This window comes from Leptonychotes weddellii, chromosome 3 (genome assembly GCF_054177405.1).
Source record: "Leptonychotes weddellii isolate Sample4059 chromosome 3, ASM5417740v2, whole genome shotgun sequence".
Taxonomy (NCBI): domain Eukaryota; kingdom Metazoa; phylum Chordata; class Mammalia; order Carnivora; family Phocidae; genus Leptonychotes; species Leptonychotes weddellii.
The window spans coordinates 42059407-42077100 of record NC_138371.1 but is presented as its reverse complement, the minus strand read 5'-3'; the positions used below and the strand labels follow the sequence as shown (position 1 = coordinate 42077100).

At 36.9% G+C, this 17694-nt stretch overlaps 1 protein-coding gene and 1 long non-coding RNA gene across 2 annotated transcripts in view; one reads left to right on the top strand and one right to left on the bottom strand.

Annotated features, from left to right (window-relative positions):
- LOC145720501 (uncharacterized) overlaps nt 1-17694 on the top strand; it is a 132109-nt gene that overhangs the window by 19214 nt on the left and 95201 nt on the right. The window contains exon 2 of the long non-coding RNA XR_014143469.1: nt 2945-3065. This is a non-coding gene — a long non-coding RNA (uncharacterized LOC145720501). The remainder of the gene's footprint in view (nt 1-2944; nt 3066-17694) is intronic.
- The window catches only part of TFPI (tissue factor pathway inhibitor), a 547151-nt gene that overhangs the window by 471617 nt on the left and 57840 nt on the right, over nt 1-17694 (bottom strand). The window lies entirely within an intron of this gene.

Here is a 17694-nt window from a genome sequence, read left to right as displayed (position 1 = left end):
GCCTGGGTGGCTCAGTTGGTTAAGCGACTGCCTTCGGCTCAGGTCATGATCCTGGAGTCCCGGGATCGAGTCCCGCATCGGGCTCCCTGCTCGGCGGGGAGTCTGCTTCTCCCTCTGACCCTCCTCCCTCTCATGCTCTCTGTCTCTCATTCTCTCTGTCTCAAATAAATAAATAAAATCTTTAAAAAAAAAAAAAAAACAGAAGAATGACCCAAGTAATTTTGTGAAAGAATAAAATATATATGAAAATCTGTACTGCTGGGTAATATTGCTGTTTTTATACAAACAGATAGATAAATTAATAGGAGCAATAATTTTTATAAAAGCACTTTTAAAACCAAATCAAATCCAAAAATCTTAGAGATTCCCATATTATTTAACAAAACATTGCAAACATTCACGTTAATTAAGTGCATCCCTAGAAAAGTATTCCAGGTCCAGACTTAACCAGAACAGGTAATAAAACTCAATTTTCTTAGAAGTTAGAGTTGGACTTATCGTGAAATAAAAGAGTAAAGGGGTGCCTGGGTGGCTCAGTTGGTTAAGCCTCTGCCTGTGGCTCAGGTCATGATCGTGGGGTCCTGGGATTGAGCCCATAGTCAGGCTCCCTGCTCAGCAGGGAGTCTGCTTCTCCCTCTCCCTCTGACCCTAGCCCCTGCTCGTGCTCTCGCTCGCTCTCTCTCAGATGAATAAATAAAAAAATCTTAAAAAAAAATAAAAGAAATAAAAGAGTAAAGTAAAAATACATATTAGGTATAACAAGTCAGAGCTTAAGTGAGTAGGAGAACAAAAACAATGAAAGCATTTACATAAAGGAAATGTTTGTTTCCTTTCTTGGAATAAATCAATTGTAGCTTCCTAAACAAATCAAGGAGATAATCAGTAGTGTCTGAAACAAAGCGTTCAGTATACTTAGCTGCTTTTAGTGTCCATTCATGGGAACATAAAGGAACAATTAAGAAAGCTTCTTCTCGCCACTCACTTCCTTTGATCTATAGAAGATTTGCACAAATACATCTACTTATTTATATTTCCCAACTTAGACACTAACAGTTCAGGCAAAAGGGGACAGGGACCTCCTCAGCAGCTGCTAACAACACTCTTTTTCTCTAAACCAGAAGGGGAAGTCTGGGAAATGCACCAGAGCTCCCTACCCTTCTATTGCAATTTATAACACATGCCCATATGTCTTTACGAGAAATCATGGTTACCTAACACGGGCAAGGCATCAGCATAATTTTCCAGAGCCTTACTACTTGGGCTACTCCCTGTGAAATATGCAGCTTAAGAGAGGTAGGATACCAAATGGCAGAGACTTGTAGGTTCTCAGAATTTTAAACAACTGAAATAACATAGAATATGGCTTACATTCTAGTAAATTAAGAACCTATCCATAAAAATCTAGTCAAATGCTCTTATCCTAGAAATTTAAAACTCATTGCCTGTACATTTAGATATATTGTATTCTTATAGAATACCAATTTGTTTTCATGTTCTCCATAGGCATTGCTTCAGGTAATATGGGCACTCAAGGTGAATTCAAGATACCAGCGTGGTCATAGTACTGTAATTCCCATGGCTGAAGTTATGTGAACGAAAATGTTTCGGGTCTCACTGATGCTTTAATTTTATCATTTAGACTGAGTTGAATCCCAACCCTTCTCCTGCCCCATAGCACAAATAGCTCAAGCAACACTGCTGAACTAGTGATACCTACACAAAAAAACATTCCTTTTTCAGTCCCTAATTGTGTAACAGGTGATTTCGGCGGCTGATGGCGAGAGCACTGCAACAAAGGACGCCTGGCTAAGGACCAAGTTTTTGATAGATGGTTGATGGAGTACAGTTACATCTGGTTCATAACAGCTGGAGGGATTCTTTAACTTGAGCCCTCACGGTGCAGCGGTGATTAAGAGTGCACAGCCTCTGGAGACCAACTGCTTGGTTCAAATCAAGCTCCACGGCTTTTAGGCTATATGAGGAATGCCTAGGTAACAGGGGACTTTCGATGGCTGAATGAATTGCTGTAAAGCTGAGAAAGCAACAATGCTTAGAAAATAACAATGATGCAACAAATGTTAATTATTTGAGAACAAACCAAAATGGTACTATCATGTAAGTTGACTAAAGAATTAACTTTAGTGCAGGCGTAACACTTTTAATTTATGTAAAGCCCACTTCATCTTTGCTTAAATCTCAACTCTTGCTAACTCTAAGCTTGCTGTTGTTTAAGTCAGCCCCTCTGTTGGTTCCATCCTTGCCTTCACATGGTAATTATTTCTGCTTATGGCTATTTCCCTAGAGGTGTGCTGGCAACAGGGGGCACTCCCACATCCTCTGAATTCACTTGTTTAAGGTTGTCAATTTGAACCTCTGCCCTTAATAAGTTTCTGTTTCTGATAAGTTTTGTTTTGTTTTGCTTGTATATCTAGCCATGCTTTCCCACATGAATGAATGAGAAACTTCTAGGTTTAAGCAACAGACCATGATTCTTCTTTTTACCTTTTACTTGGATCTTATAGAACACTGTGAATTTGTACTAGATTTCATTTCCCTCTAGGGCAAGGCTTATCTATTCTCCCTTCCTTTTCTGCTCTTTGCATATACTTCTTAAGGAAGTGTTTGCCTCCACAAACAGTTTTCAGGGCTTACAATTGAATGAGGACAACTTTCATGGTAGGGAACCTTTAAAATGACACCCCAGTGATTTGTTGCCCCCTGCTACTCACGGCTTTATACAATCCTTTCCTGTGGAGTGAGCGCTGAATTTAGTGACTCACTTCTAGTGAACAGAACATGGCAAAAGGGATGGCACTTTTTAAGATTTTATTTATTTGAGAGAGAGAGAGCACGCAAGAGTCAGGGGAGAGGCAGAGGGAGAAGCCGACTCCTGTCTACGGTGACCAACCTTTCTCACACTCTCTTGATCTCTTGTTCTCTCTAGACCCTCACTCGGGGAGAAACAGGCTGCCGTGTTGTGAACGGTCCTGTAAAGAGGCCCAAGTAGCAAGGAACTATTGTCTTCATCCAAGAGCCAGGAGGATTTGAAGCCTGTTCATAATGATGTGAGTAAACTCAGAAAGGTATAGATGACTGCAGTCCCAACTGATGCCTTGACTACATTCTTTTTTTTAATTTAATTTTATTATATTATGTTAATCACCATACATTATATCATTAGTTTTTGATGTAGTGTTCCCTGATTCATTGTCTGTGTATAATACCCAGTGGTCCATTCAGTACGTGCCCTCTTTAATACCCATCACCAGGCTAACCCATCCCCCACCCCCTCCCCTCCAGAACCCTCAGTTTGTTTCTCAGAGTCCATGGTCTCTCATGTTTGATTCCTCTCCGATTCCCTCCCACTTCATTTTTCCCTTCCTACTATCTTTTTTTTTTTTTTAACATATAATGTATTATTCGTTTCAGAGATACAGGTCTTTGATTCATCAGTCTTACACAATTCACAGCACTCACCATAGCACATACCCTCCACAATGTCTATCACCCAGCCACCCCATCCCTCCCACCCCCCACCACTCCAGCAACCCTCAGTTTGTTTCCTGAGATTAAGAAGCCTTGACTACATTCTTATGAGAATTTCTGACTCAGCTAAAATAAAACCTACTCCAGTCCACTAATTTAACTAGATAAAATGGGCTTGATTGGAAGTGTGAAAAATTGGAGTATAGGTTATGGAAATAAGTGGAAGCTCCTTCTCCAGCCAGTTGCTGATGTGTAGAAACACTGGCCCAGTGCTGCCGGTTCTTTTGACTTTCTCAAGAAAAGTCAGATAGACTTAGTTTAATTTTTTCTGTGAAACTTTTAAATGTTGACAACCAGTGATATGTCCTAAAAGACCCTACAGTCTCACCACAACATGAGTGGGGACCATATGCCAGCCAGTTTTCAGCCCCTATCTAAATGAACATTACTCTCTGAGCTTATTTAACCATTTTATTCAATTTTGTTTTAGTTTCACTTTTTTTTTTCTTTTAAATTTTACTTTCCAGGCAAGTTTTTAGCTCTCCTGGGGTAAGCATGGAAAGGGAAAAGCCTAATTGCTTAAGAGGACAACTACACTGAGATAAACTTAATAGTGACATAAATAAAAAGAAACCCAAAGGAGAAGGGAAACTCAAGAAGAGAGTTATAGCATTCATCCATCCCTGTACCAGAAGATTCTACTTTTAAATGTCAGCCTATGAAGTCTTGGGTTTTAAATTGTGAAGAAAAGCTGGATGTTTCAACATGTGGCTATTGAGATGTCACTTTCATTGAGGACATGTTCCTGGGCTCAGAGTTTTATTTTTTTAATTTTATTACCATTTTTTAAATATTTTCTGGAATATATGCTGGCCTGTCACACTGTCACACTGGTCAGTTAAGAGTTATGGACAGTATTGTATTTATTTTGTCTTACATCCTTTGAGTATTTTTTAAACCTTGGAACACAATGATTTTTCTGTTTTCTCTTAGCTTTCTCAGCTATTCTTTCCTACCCAAATCTAATCATGTCCTTGTCTGGTCATTTTCTTTTTCCTGCTCAAAAATATTTTTACTTTCAAACAGGGCCAAAAATAAAATAGTCATGAAATTGTCAGTATAATTTAAATTACTGCTGCCTCAAAAGAAAAGACAATTTCAATATTTAAAATATTTTTAATTTTTTTCTAACTCACTACTTTAATTATCATAATATGGGCAGCATACGGGTAATTTATAAAACAAAAAAACTTATTACTACCATTTTCCAAATTATCAATTATATGAGGATACAGTTTATCCTTACCTTATTTTTTTTTTAAAGGCGCTAATAGTGAAAATATGCCTATGAAAACAAACCTCTGCCAGCATTTCCTAGTTTGATAGTGAGGAATGAGATTGGACATTATATTTAAAACTTTCTGAGCTTTCAGTCAGTCATAAGTGTTCAACCATATATTAAGAGAAAGAGTCCATAGATATGACTCTTTTCTGTAGAATAAATATAAAGAAAAATTATATTTCTCATGCAAGCATACAGAATTTCAAGAACTAAATATTACCTCATTCTAGTTTATTCATGCCTTAGCAAAATAACTTCAGGACAAATATTTTGTCATCTTATCTGCAATATTTTATCTCCAAATCAGTTGTGACTCTCCAAGTTCTTCTTTTTATTTACTTACTATTTCAATAGCATGGCCTAGGTTATAATACTTTCCTAGGGAATTTATATTTTCAGCAAATGGGTTAGGCAAAAAATAAGAAGAAATACAGTGCCTTTTAATTGCAGTAAAGCCAGCTGAAATAAAATTTCAATTTAATCAACATTTTAATACTTTTTACAGACATGACTATGCAGAATATAAGTATCAGTCCCTGTTATATCAGCAGGTTAGAAATTACATTGTAATAGCATTAAATTCTTTCTAAGAGAAGCTATATTTACATGGCACCAAAATAACTGAGGGAAGGAAAATTTGGGGTTGGTCATCTGTGTTTGGATTCTTTGTCTGTTATGTGTTAGTGTCCTTTTGTTCCTCCAGAAGTTCTATGTATCATACAGCTATAAATTAGAGCATTGATAGCTCCTGTTCAGTAATGGGATAATATCAATTAAATGCAACTACTTGATGGTCTTGGTCATAGAACAAGAAGTAGGTGTGGTGATTAGTCCTAGGATTTATCCTGGGATAAATTTTGTTTAATATTTTAAAATAATTATAAAGTTAAAAGAGGAGGTACCCAATAAAACAATTAAATACAAGAGCTGTGAAGAAGAGGGATAATTACTGTATTTTAAATTGTGATTTTAATAGATTTCCACTACTGGAAGAAGTGGTCAGATTTTTTTAAATAGAGTAAAGTTAAAATAACTGCGAATGCACTGAAGCTTTGGGGATGCAGTCTCAGATACATCCCATTTAGTGCTTTTGACCTTCCTACGGGCATATGATTATATTGATATTTTAGTGATAGGAAACTGAGCCCTAGGTCAATTAATAAGTGGATGATGCAAAATTCTAAATTAGTTTCTTTCACCCAGGGCTGTGTGTGCTTTACCTCACATGTGAGAAGGGAAACAATACAAAATTAAATGGCAGTATCAGACAGAATATGACAACATACCCACCCCCCAAAAAGTGCTAAATAGTGTGAGGAAATCGTTAACTTTACGAGTCAACTTTACTAAGCTCAGGGATGTCCAGATAGCTGGTAAAGCATTATTTCTGGGTGTGTCTGTGAGGTTATTTCTGGAAGAGATTAGCATTTGAATTAGGAGAACCAGTAAAGATCTTCCTCACCAAAGCAGATGGGCATCATCCAACACTTTAAAGTTCTGAATAAAACAAAGGTAGAGGAAAAGTGAATTTGCTCTTTACTTGAGTTGGGACATCCATGTTCTCCTGCTCTTGACATCAGTGCTCCCACTTCTCAGGCCTTTGGACGTTGACTAAATTACATTAGGAGCTTTCCTGATTCTCCAGCTTGTAGATGGCAGATCATGGGAACTCTCTACCTCCATAATCATATGAGCCAATTCCCCTGACATCTCACTCCCTCTCTCTTTCTCTCTCCCAATCTCCTATTGATTCTGTTTCTCTGGAGAACCCTGACTAATATATATATGAGTAATAAATATTCTATATAAATATTGAGTATCTGGTATAAACTGGTAAAAGTTAGGCTAGTTCCCCCTGGAAAATAAGCCCAAAACTTAAATCAATGACCTTTCATGTAAAGAAACAAGAAAAATAGAAAAATTGAGTAAATAAAGCCCAAATAAGTAGATAAGAATAAAATCAATGAAGTAGAAAACAGAAATCAATAGAGAACATCAATGAAATCGTGGTCTGGTTCTTTTAGAAGATAAAATGATAAACCTCTAACCAAACATCAGGAAAAAAAGACAGAAGAAATAAATTACCAATGTAAGGTGTGAAAGAGGGGATGCCACTACAGATGTGTAAGATATTAAAATGGTAATAATGAATATTATATACAATGCTATGTCAATAAACTTGAAACTTAGGTGAAATAAACAAATGTCTTGAAAGACACAAACTACCAAAGCTGATTCAAAAAAAGACTTAGATAATCTGAATAGTTTTATATTTCTTTTTTTTTTTAAAGATTTTATTTATTTTTGACAGAGAGAGTGTGTACAAGCAGGGGGAAGTGGCAGGCGGAGGGAGAGGGAGAAGCAGGCTTCCCAGTGAGCAGGGAACCTGCTGTGGGGCTTGATCCCAGGACCCTGGGATCATAGCCTGAGCCAAAGGCAGATGCTTAACCATATGGGCCACCCAGGTGCCCCAGTTTTATATTTCTTTTAAAAATTGAATTTGTAACTAGAAACATTTACACAAAGGCAATGTTGGGCCCAGATGGCTTTATGGGGAAAATGAATGAGTTATTTAACAGAGAAATAATACCAAAACCAGAAAATAGAAAAGTAGGAACTACTTTCCAACTTATAATATGAGGCTAGCATTGATTTACTCTAATACCAGCAGAGAAAATAAAATATCCCTCATAAACATAGATGGGAAGATCTTTTAACAATTTAGCAAATCAAATCCAACAATATCTAAAAGCGATAATACATCATGACCAAGTGAGGTTTAACCAAGTAATACAAGTTCAGTTTAATATTAGAAAATCTATCAGTGTAGTTCATCACATTAATAAACTAAAACAGACAAGCCAAATGGACATCTCAATAAATGCTGAAAAAACATTTAACAAAATCCAACAATCCTGATGAAAAACAATCTTAAAGTTAACTGGTAATTGAAGAAAACATTCTTATCTGATTTTTTAAAAATCTGTGAAACTATTAGTTAACATTATACCTAATGGTAAAAGATAAATGCCTTCTGTGGGGGAATGGGTAAAATTGTCAATGGGGATTAAGGAGAGTACTTGTGATGAGCACTGGGTACTGTATGGAATTGCTGATCCATCATGTTGTACATCTGAAACTAACACAACACTGTATGTTAACTATACTCAATTAAAAAAAAAAAAGATGAATGTCTTCCCCTAATATCAAGAACAAAGTAAAGATGTCACCTCTCATGTCTTTTATTCAACAATGTCTTGAAGGTTCTAATCAGTGTAGTTAGGGCAAGGAAAAGGAATAAAATCATGCTAGTGGGAAAGAAAGAAAAAACAATGTCTTTATTCCCAAATGACATGGTCATCTATGTAGAAAATTCTATGGAATCTACAAAAAGAAAAAGCCACTAGAACTAAATAACATGTGGTAGCCAATTTGTAGGATACAAGATCAATATATAAAAATCAGACATATAGGGGCCCTTGGGTGGCTCAGTCAGTTAAGCGTCTGCCTTTGGCTCAGGTCATGATCCCAGGGTCCTGGGATCAAGTCCCACATCGGGCTCTCCCTCTACCTGCCGCTCCACCTGCTTGTGCTCTCTCTCTCTCTCTCGTGTCGAATAAATAAAATCTTAAAAAAAAAAGGCATATAGCTACACAATAGCAACTAAAATGAGATATAGCAATAAAAAACCTACTTATATAGCATCAAAAATATGAAATAATTAGGAATAAATCTAGCAAAAAAATGTGAGACATACATTTAACACTACATAACATTGCTGATAAAAATAAAAGATGACTTATATAAAGATCTACAGTGTTCGGGAATAAGTAGAATCAATAGAAAGTTAATCTTCCCCAAATTGATCTAGGATTTCAGTGCAACATCATCAAAATCCCAGCAGACTTTAAAAAATTGAAATTGAAAAACCGATTATAAAATTCAAATGGCAAAAAAAATCAAAACAAAAAACAGGACAAAAACAAAAAATCCCTAGAAGAACTAAAAGTACTTTGAAAAAGAAAAAAATAAAAAAGACTTACATGGCCTGACTTCAAGACATATTCTGTAGTTACTGTAATAAGGCACTACGGTTTGGTTTCAGGATAGACAAATGGATGGAACAGAATTGAGTTCATAAACGTACTCATAGAACAAAATGTTTGTGACATTGATTTGGCAAAGATTACTGAGATACAGCACAAAAATTTTATGCATAAAGAAAAACATTGATGGAATTGACTTCAAAATTACAAACTTCTGTTCTTTGAAAGTCATTCCTAATAAATTGAAAATAGAAGTGACAAATTCAGAGAAAGTATTTGAAAATCTGGTTCTGATAAAGAACTTACATCCACAATATATAAAGAACTTCCACAACACAACAGTAAGGGGGGAGGGGGTGGTAGGGAATTACTTAATTTTTTAAATGTGTAAAACATCTAAATATATATCTTACCAAAGAAGATATATGGATGGCAAATAAGCACATGAAAAGATGCTAAATATCATTCATTATACATTAGGTACATGCAAAACAAAAAGCACAAAGAGCCACTACTCACCTGTAAGTATCTAAACTTTAAAAGACTGATCATTCCTAATGTTGTCAAGGATGTATATAACTAGAATTCTCAAACCACGTTGATGGGGATGTAAAATAGTACAACTACTTTATGTCGTTTTCCCTCTTTTTAGTGCTTTCTATTGTAATTGGGCATTTTATATGATTCAATTTTATCCTCTTTCTTTCTGTTGGGGTTAATGTGGAGCATGAAATCAGCCATAATACCTGACTTGCTAAAATGTAACACAGAGGCCACTGGGGACAGGGAAGGTTTCCGAGAAGGACATAGGCCTTTGGAATGCCGAGGCCTGCGTGACCATGACCCCTCTGCCATAGGAATGCCACAGGGAGTTGCCTTTCCCAAAGCTTTCTTAGCCCAAACAACCGCCTTGTGATCTAAGAGCTGTATGCATTGTCCCCCTAGGCTATGTTTAGCAGGACTGGTGGAACACACAGATTAGCATATCGTATCTTTCCAGTAAACAGATCCTCCTAGTTCCAGTAAGACCCCTTGTTACACATCACATGCTTGAGAAACAGTGATAAAGATGTGTGATTATCCTGAAGGACCAATAAAGGCGGGAGCAAAGAAGGGCAAACAGTCTTCTGTCTCTGAGCACTGAACCCCTTGCCTTCTCCTCTCTTTCACAGCAAAGTTTGGAGTAATCTTTCATCGTCAGTCAGTACGGGGATTGCTGGCCATTCCCGGCATAATCCTTTTAATAAATACTTTTTGTAGTTGCCCTATGGTTTCTGTATTTTTAAATGGTTTGAGTCCACCTTCAAATAATGCTATACCACTTACTGTGTAGTCGAGGAACTTTATGCCAGTATTTTTAGTCCTCCCTCTCATCCCTGTGACGTTTCTGTCTTGCATTTCGCTTATCCTTTTTATTATTTTTTTATTATACTTTGGTTCAAATGTTCTAAATATGGAGAGATGCGACTTCAGATTAGACCTAATTTATTAGATAAAGGGATTAGATTGACGTAATAAATATGTAATAAATCAAGACCTAAAAAATATTATTTTATTATTATCCTTATAATTATTACTATAATTATCCAATAAATTGTAACTGTTACTGCTTCTAACAAACAGCTGTCTTTTCTTTTTTAAGTGTTTATTTAAATTCTAGTTAGTTAGGGGTGTCTGGGTGGCTCAGTCAGTTATATGTCCAACTGTTGGTTTTGGCTCAGTTTATGATCTCAGGGTCATGAGCTCAAGCCCTGTATTGGGCTCCATGCCCAGCGGGGAGTCTGCTTGAGATTCTCTCTCCCTCTTCCTCTGCCTCTCCCGCTCATGCTCTCTCTCTCTCAAATAAATAAAATAAATATTTTATTAAAATTCTAGTTAGTTAACATATAGTGTAATATTGGTTTCAGGAGTATAGTTTAGTGATTCATCACTTACATATAACACCCAGTGCTCATCACAAGTGCCCTTCTTAATACCCATCACCCATCTAGCCCATCCCCCACTCACCTCCCCTCCAGTAATCCTCAGTTTGTTCTCTGTAGTTAAGAGTCTCTTCCCGTCTATTTTTGTGTGTGGTGTAAGGAAATGGACTCTGAAAAACAAACTGAGGGTTCTAGAGGGGAGGGGGGTGGGAGGATGGGTTAGCCTGGTGATGGGTATTGAGGAGGGCACATTCTGCATGGAGCACTGGGTGTTATGCACAAACAATGAATCATGGAACACTTCATCTAAAACTAATGATGTAATGTATGGGGATTAACATAAGAATAAAAAAAAAAAGCCTCTTATCGTTTGCTTCCCTCTCTCTCTTTTTTTTCCATTCCCCTAAGGTTCATCAGACAGCTGGCTTTTAGATCAATAAAGATTGAGAAAAAAATTAACAATTTTATTTTATCTTTATTTATCCATTTTCTGATGCTCTCCCTTTCTTTATGTAGATCCAGGTGTGTGACCTGTGTTACTTTTTTTTTTTTCTGCCTGAAGAACTTCTTTTAACATTTCTTTCAGGGAAGATCTGCTGGTGATACATTTCCTCAGTTTTTGTGTGTCTGGGAAAATATTTCTCTTCACTTTTTTTTTGGTAAAGATTTTATTTATTTATTTATTTATTTATTTATTTATTTATTTGAGAGAGAGAGAAAGTGTGAGGGACAGAGGGAGCTGAGCAGGGAGCCCGACAGGGGGCCCAATCCTGGGACCCTTGGATCATGACCTGAGCTGAAGGCAGTTGCTTAACCGACTGAGCCATCCAGATGCCCTTTCTCCTTCATTTTTGAAGGATACTTTCATTGGACATAGAATTAATGTTGGCAAGGTTTTTTTCTTCTAACACTTTATAAAGATTTTACTCCACTCTCTTCTTGTGTGCTCCAATTTGGATGAGAAGTCTGGTGTAATTATTATTTTTGTTCTTCTATGGGTGAAATGCTTTTCTTTAAGACTTTTGCTGTGCCTTCAGTTTTTGCAGTTTGAATATAATATCCTTAACTGTGAGGGGTTTTTGTTTGGTATTTAACCTACCTGGTTTTCTTTGAACTTCCTAGATCTGTAGTTTGGTGTCTACCATTAATTTTAAAATTTTCTCAGCCACAAAAAAAAAAATAAATAATAATAATAAGAATAAAGTAAAATAAAATAAAATTTTCTCAGCCATTATTACTTTAAATATCTCTTCTTCTCCATTTGACATTCCAATTATGCATATATTATAACTTTTGAAATTACCCCACAGTTCTTAGATGCTCTAGGTTTTTTGTTTAATTTTTTCTTCTCTGTTTCAGTTTTGGAAGTTTCTATTGAGGTATCTTGAAGTTCATTAATTCTTTTCTCAGCTGTAGCAAGTCTACTGATAAGTATGTTCAAGGTATTCATTTCTTTTACTATGTTTTTTTATTTCCGTCATTTCCCTTTAATTTTTTTTTTATGGTTTCCATCTCTTTGCTGTCATTATCCATCTGATCTTAAATGTTTTCGACTTTTTCCATTAGAGTCCTAATTATATTAAACATAGTTATTTTAAATTCCTTGTCTGATAATTCTAATGTATGTGCTATATCTGAATCTGGTTCTGATGATTGTTGTGACTCTTCAGACTTCACTTTAGTACACTTTTTTGACTTGCCTGGTATTTTTTGTTGCTGGTGTTGAAAGCTGGACATGTTGTATTGGGTGATAGGTAATGGAGTAAATAAACCTTTAATGTTAATCTAGCTAGGAGATGTGTTGTGCTTAATATTTGTTGCAGGTATAGATAACTGAAGTTTTCAAATTCTTAAAGTGTGCTTGTTTTTGTCTTGGCTTTGACTTTAGGGTTTACCTTTGTGCTGTTCCTCAGAGAAAGTCTGTATCTTTCAGCTCTCTCCACTGTTATACTGAAAGCATTTTAAAGTGGTAATGAGAGGAGGGAGTGTTCTATAATCTCCTTTTTAAATTTCAATGTTTTAATAAGCCTATATCTCAGAGTAAAGTCTTTCTGAGAGTTTTTTTTTTTTTTTAAAGATTTTATTTATTTGACAGAGAGAGCACAAGCAGAAGGAGAGAGAGGGAGAAGCAGGCTCCCTGCTGAGCAAGGAGCCTGATGTGGGACTCGATCCCAGGACCCTGGGATCATGACCCGGGCCGAAGGCAGCCGCTTAACCAACTGAGCCACCCAGGCGTCCCATTTCTGAGAGTTTTTGTTCCTACTCTAGGGATATAGCTTTTATCCCCCTCTCTTTCCTATACTTCTGTTCCTGGTGCAGCATTCTTAATCTATTTCCTTGAAACCCTCTTCCCTATTCATTATCCCACCCCAGGTGGGACAGAAGGCTAAAGCAGGTTGAAGTGTGTGAAATTTTGTTCAGCCAGCTGGGATGAGCTTTAGTAGAATTTTGTGGTAAGCCTTCTGGTAACATCCTTCCCTCTAGAATGGAGGCCTTTGTTAAATAGAAGGATCTAGGAGGTTTTCACAATGGCTGTTCTTCCCCTCCCCTTTCCAGGGCCAGGATATTTGCCCCAATTCCTCACCATGAGAACACTGTGGGCTTCTGGACAGAAAGTTCATGAAAGTGTGGGGGATTCCTATGACTACAGCCCTCAAGATTTTCTCTTTCTCACAGTTGTCTGTACTCCGTTTCAAGCAATTTGTCAAAATTACTAGTTAAGTAAGTGGTTCTACCAAGGTATGGTATTGAGGATCTTCTGCCCCATGTAAACAAACCTTGGATAGTATATTTCTCTGAATACATCTGTCTCTAAATTTCAGAGTGATGGCTTTCTCTGCAACTTCTGTTCTCTGGTGGATGGGTCCAAATATGGTTGCTTTTTTTTCCCCAGCATTTTCTTGTAAGAAAGGGAGGGACAACTTGCAAGCTCTTTACCTATCAGAGCTGAAAATGGAAGTGGTGCAACTGCTTTGGAAAATAGTTCAGCAGCTTTTTAAAAAGTTAAATATAGGGGCGCCTGGGTGGCTCAGATGGTTGAGCGTCTGCCTTCGGCTCAGGTCATGATCCCGGGGTCCTGGGATCGAGTCCCGCATCGGGCTCCCTGCTAGGTGGGGAGCCTGCTTCTCCCTCTGCCTCTGCCTCTCTCTCTCTCTGACTCTCATGAATAAATAAATAAAACATTTTTTAAAAAAAGTTAAATATAGATTTACCATATGATCTAGTCATTCCACTCCTAGGTATTTCTCCATGAGAAATTATAACATATGTCCATACAAAGACTTGTACAGAAATGTTCATAGTAGAACTGTTCATAATATCCAAAAACACAGAATCAATACAAATGTTCATCAGTTGGTGAATGGATATACAAGTTGTGGTATATCCAACCAATGGAATACTACTCAGCAATAAAAACAACCAACTTTTGATACACGTAATGGCATGGAGCAATCTCAAAATAGTTATGCTGAGGGAAACAAGTCAGACAAAACAAAACACCTATTGCATAATTTCATTTTTATGAAGTTCTAGAGAATGCAGACTAATCCATATGACAGAAAGCAGATAATATCTACATATAAAAACCTCCCATTAGGTTGGAGGAATTACAAAGAGCACAACAAAACTTTCAGGGCTTATAGCTATGTTTCCATGTTCACCGTAGTGGTAGTTTCATAGATGTACACATATGTTAAGACCTATCAACTTACACTTTAACATACACATTTTATTTTTTGCCCTACCTCAGGACTGCTCCTAAAAAAAAGAAGCTAAAGTCCATAAATTCTGATACTTCTCACATCAGAGTGGAATCTTGAGTTTCCACTCCTAGATTATCAGTTGACCTTAGTTCATTGCTTCCAACCGAAAGAATGTGGGAGATTTGTACTTCCGTGTCTTTTAATGTTAGCTAAGAAAGGTTTGTGCCTGTCTTACCCATCTCATGATGTTCTTCCTTGGACCCCAGTCACCATTTTGTAAGCACAGAAAGCCACATGGAAAGGCAATGAATGTTTTAGCCAAGGGTCCAGTTAAAGTACTAGTGAACAGCAGCATCAATTCCCAGTTGCATGAGTAAATAATATCCCCAGTGACCCTGGTCCTCAGCCTTCAAGCTGCCTCAAGTGACACTGAATGGAGTAGCAGTGGGGTTTTCCTACAGAACCCTGCTCAAGTTGAAGATTCATGAATAAAATAAATATTTTTTGGTTTATTATTTTTATTTTTTTTAAAGATTTTATTTATTTATTTGAGAGAGAGAGAATGAGAGACAGAGAGCATGAGAGGGAGGAGGGTCAGAGGGAGAAGCAGACTCCCTGCTGAGCAGGGAGCCTGATGCGGGACTCGATCCCGGGACTCCAGGATCATGACCTGAGCCGAAGGCAGTAGCTTAACCAACTGAGCCACCCAGGAGCCCCCTATTTTTTGGTTTTATCCACTACATTTCAGACAGGTTTGTTACCTAGCAATTGATAAATGGAACAGTTATTTATTGACTTTATTTGTCCTTTCTTTATTCCCTGTTAATATTAACAGGTAATCAATGACTTCTGGTAAGTGTGTGAGTATATATGTATGAGAAAGGATGTTGACTATTTAAAATATAGCAAAAAATGTATCATCATATGCCCTTTGTTTATGACAATTTCATGCAAACAATCTTTTGGGATTTTATTCCAAACACCTGTATCTTCTTTAGAGTAAATCCTATTGATTACACTGAACTTAATGAAAATCAAGCCTTCCCTCTAAATCTTCTAGGGTTAAAATAAATTTAAACCACTCTTTTGGAATTCCATATATTATGCTTGTTTGTGGTATTTATCTATACATACAAAATCCTAAAGGAAATTAATATATTTCCTACTTTCATTTTTGAGAAACCAAATTATGACAAAGTGATTAGACTATTCTGAGGTGGTTTGCATTTTTAGGTCTTGATTTATTACATATTTATTAAACCAATCTAATCCCTTTATCTAATAAATTAGGTCTAATCTGAAGTCGCATCTCTCCATATTTAGAACATCTGAACCAAAGTATAATCAACCACATGTTGTGACAACCACTAGCATCACCTAAGCTCAGTCTCTGTCTGCACTCTCAGACTTTAAATTCCTTGGAGGTTTGGTACTTCCCACTGTTAAACTATGTTATGTCTATATAAGGATAATCAGGAGAAATTTCATCTAAGTTATGACATTATTATGGATTTTAGTGGGGATAAACTTTTAATAGGTATTTTATTGAATCATATAAAACCATATAGCATTTTGTAGATCAAAGTAAATACATAATGCTAATTTTATATCATTCTACCTTATTACATAGAATGACAAAAGCCTCCCTAGTGACAGTAAAGGCTTAAGAAAAAGTAAGTACAGAGTGAGGAAGCATTTGTGTCTTAGAAATAAGAGAAACATATTGCACACTGTCATAGAAATACTTTTGATTTAGTGAACAGAATTTTAAAAGATTATGTCAGACTTGTTCCAATAGGAATCAAAGGGTATCCAGGCAACTGAAGCTATGAAAGTTACTATCATTTCTCAAATAATTATATCCCACCGTAAACAAATTCAAGAACTTGAACTTGAATGTATGCAATTAACCGTGACTATTTAGAGTATTCTAAATTCCGTACTGATTCAATTAATACAGAAATGTAGATTTCCGTATAGTCATTTATGAAGCACTGGTATGTATAAAGTTTACCCACCTTACTTTTGTTTATTAGAATGTTTGGTAGCATGGGTGATGACTCCCTGTCAGTAGACAATTCAGGCTTTCCCATGTACTTGACACAGGTATCCACGATGATAGATGTAGATGGATTCATAGGTGGTCAGATAAATAGATAGAGGTAGGTAGGTAGGTAAGTAGGTAGGTAGGCAGGTACATACATAGAATGCATTTTACACACACTTGCAAACATAAGATACAGCAATTCTGAGTCACTACTATTCAAATATATGCAAACATGAAGCTCACTTTATTCTGGTTGGCTCTAAATATCTATTCCTCTTTGACAAAGAGGAAACTAAAGTTAGTTCTATTAATCATATGGAGTTCAGTCCAAAAATATTTTAGTCGAGAGACGATTAGAATCTCAGGGATGATCCAGATTCAGTCTTCAGTTCAGGTTTTACTTCTCTTGTTATCATCCCTTCGTCTTCTCCCTGGTCCTACATTTAATTTCACAGAATTCGCCTGTGTTATTTTGGGAAGAGTGTTGTAAGGAAGAAGCGTTAAGACCTGTTTAGGAAAATGCAGAGTTGTGTGGCTGGCTCAGAGTGACTGCTCTACCAGCGGAAAATGCTGGTGTCTCGAATGGTCTTCTCACTGGCTATTCCGAGGGATTGCCTCTGTTGGACAGTGTATTCAAGATGTGTCAGGCTGGCTACTGAGCATAATTTGCACACCTCAGATGTCAGAAACGTTGACATGGGCATGGGCTAGGGGATTCTTGGACTTCTGAGCATGCTGTTTAGTGGAGGGAGAGCTTCCTATCAACGATAACCCAGGCCCCAGCTACCTTCCAGAATCTAAGCTAAATTCACAAGAAGCATACCAATCCCTACAGGGATGTGAATCTAAAATCCACCACTGCTTGTCTGGCCCCAGGCAGGTGACTTGCCCTTGCTGTGCCCCAATTCTGGCACAAAGCACAATTGAGAGCTAAAGAAGGTTTCACTAGTATTTTCAACTGTGACCTTTTCCCAGAATAATCTCACACTTCCCCGTTAACCCTAAGCAATGAGCACATCGGAAGGAAGGTACAAGTGTTTTACATACCTCTATTAAAAATGGAAAGCATTAGGAATAGCTTGGCAAAGTCAGTCAGCATAACAGGATTTTGAGTATTTCTGGGAAAGATGAAGTATGTCAGTCTCAT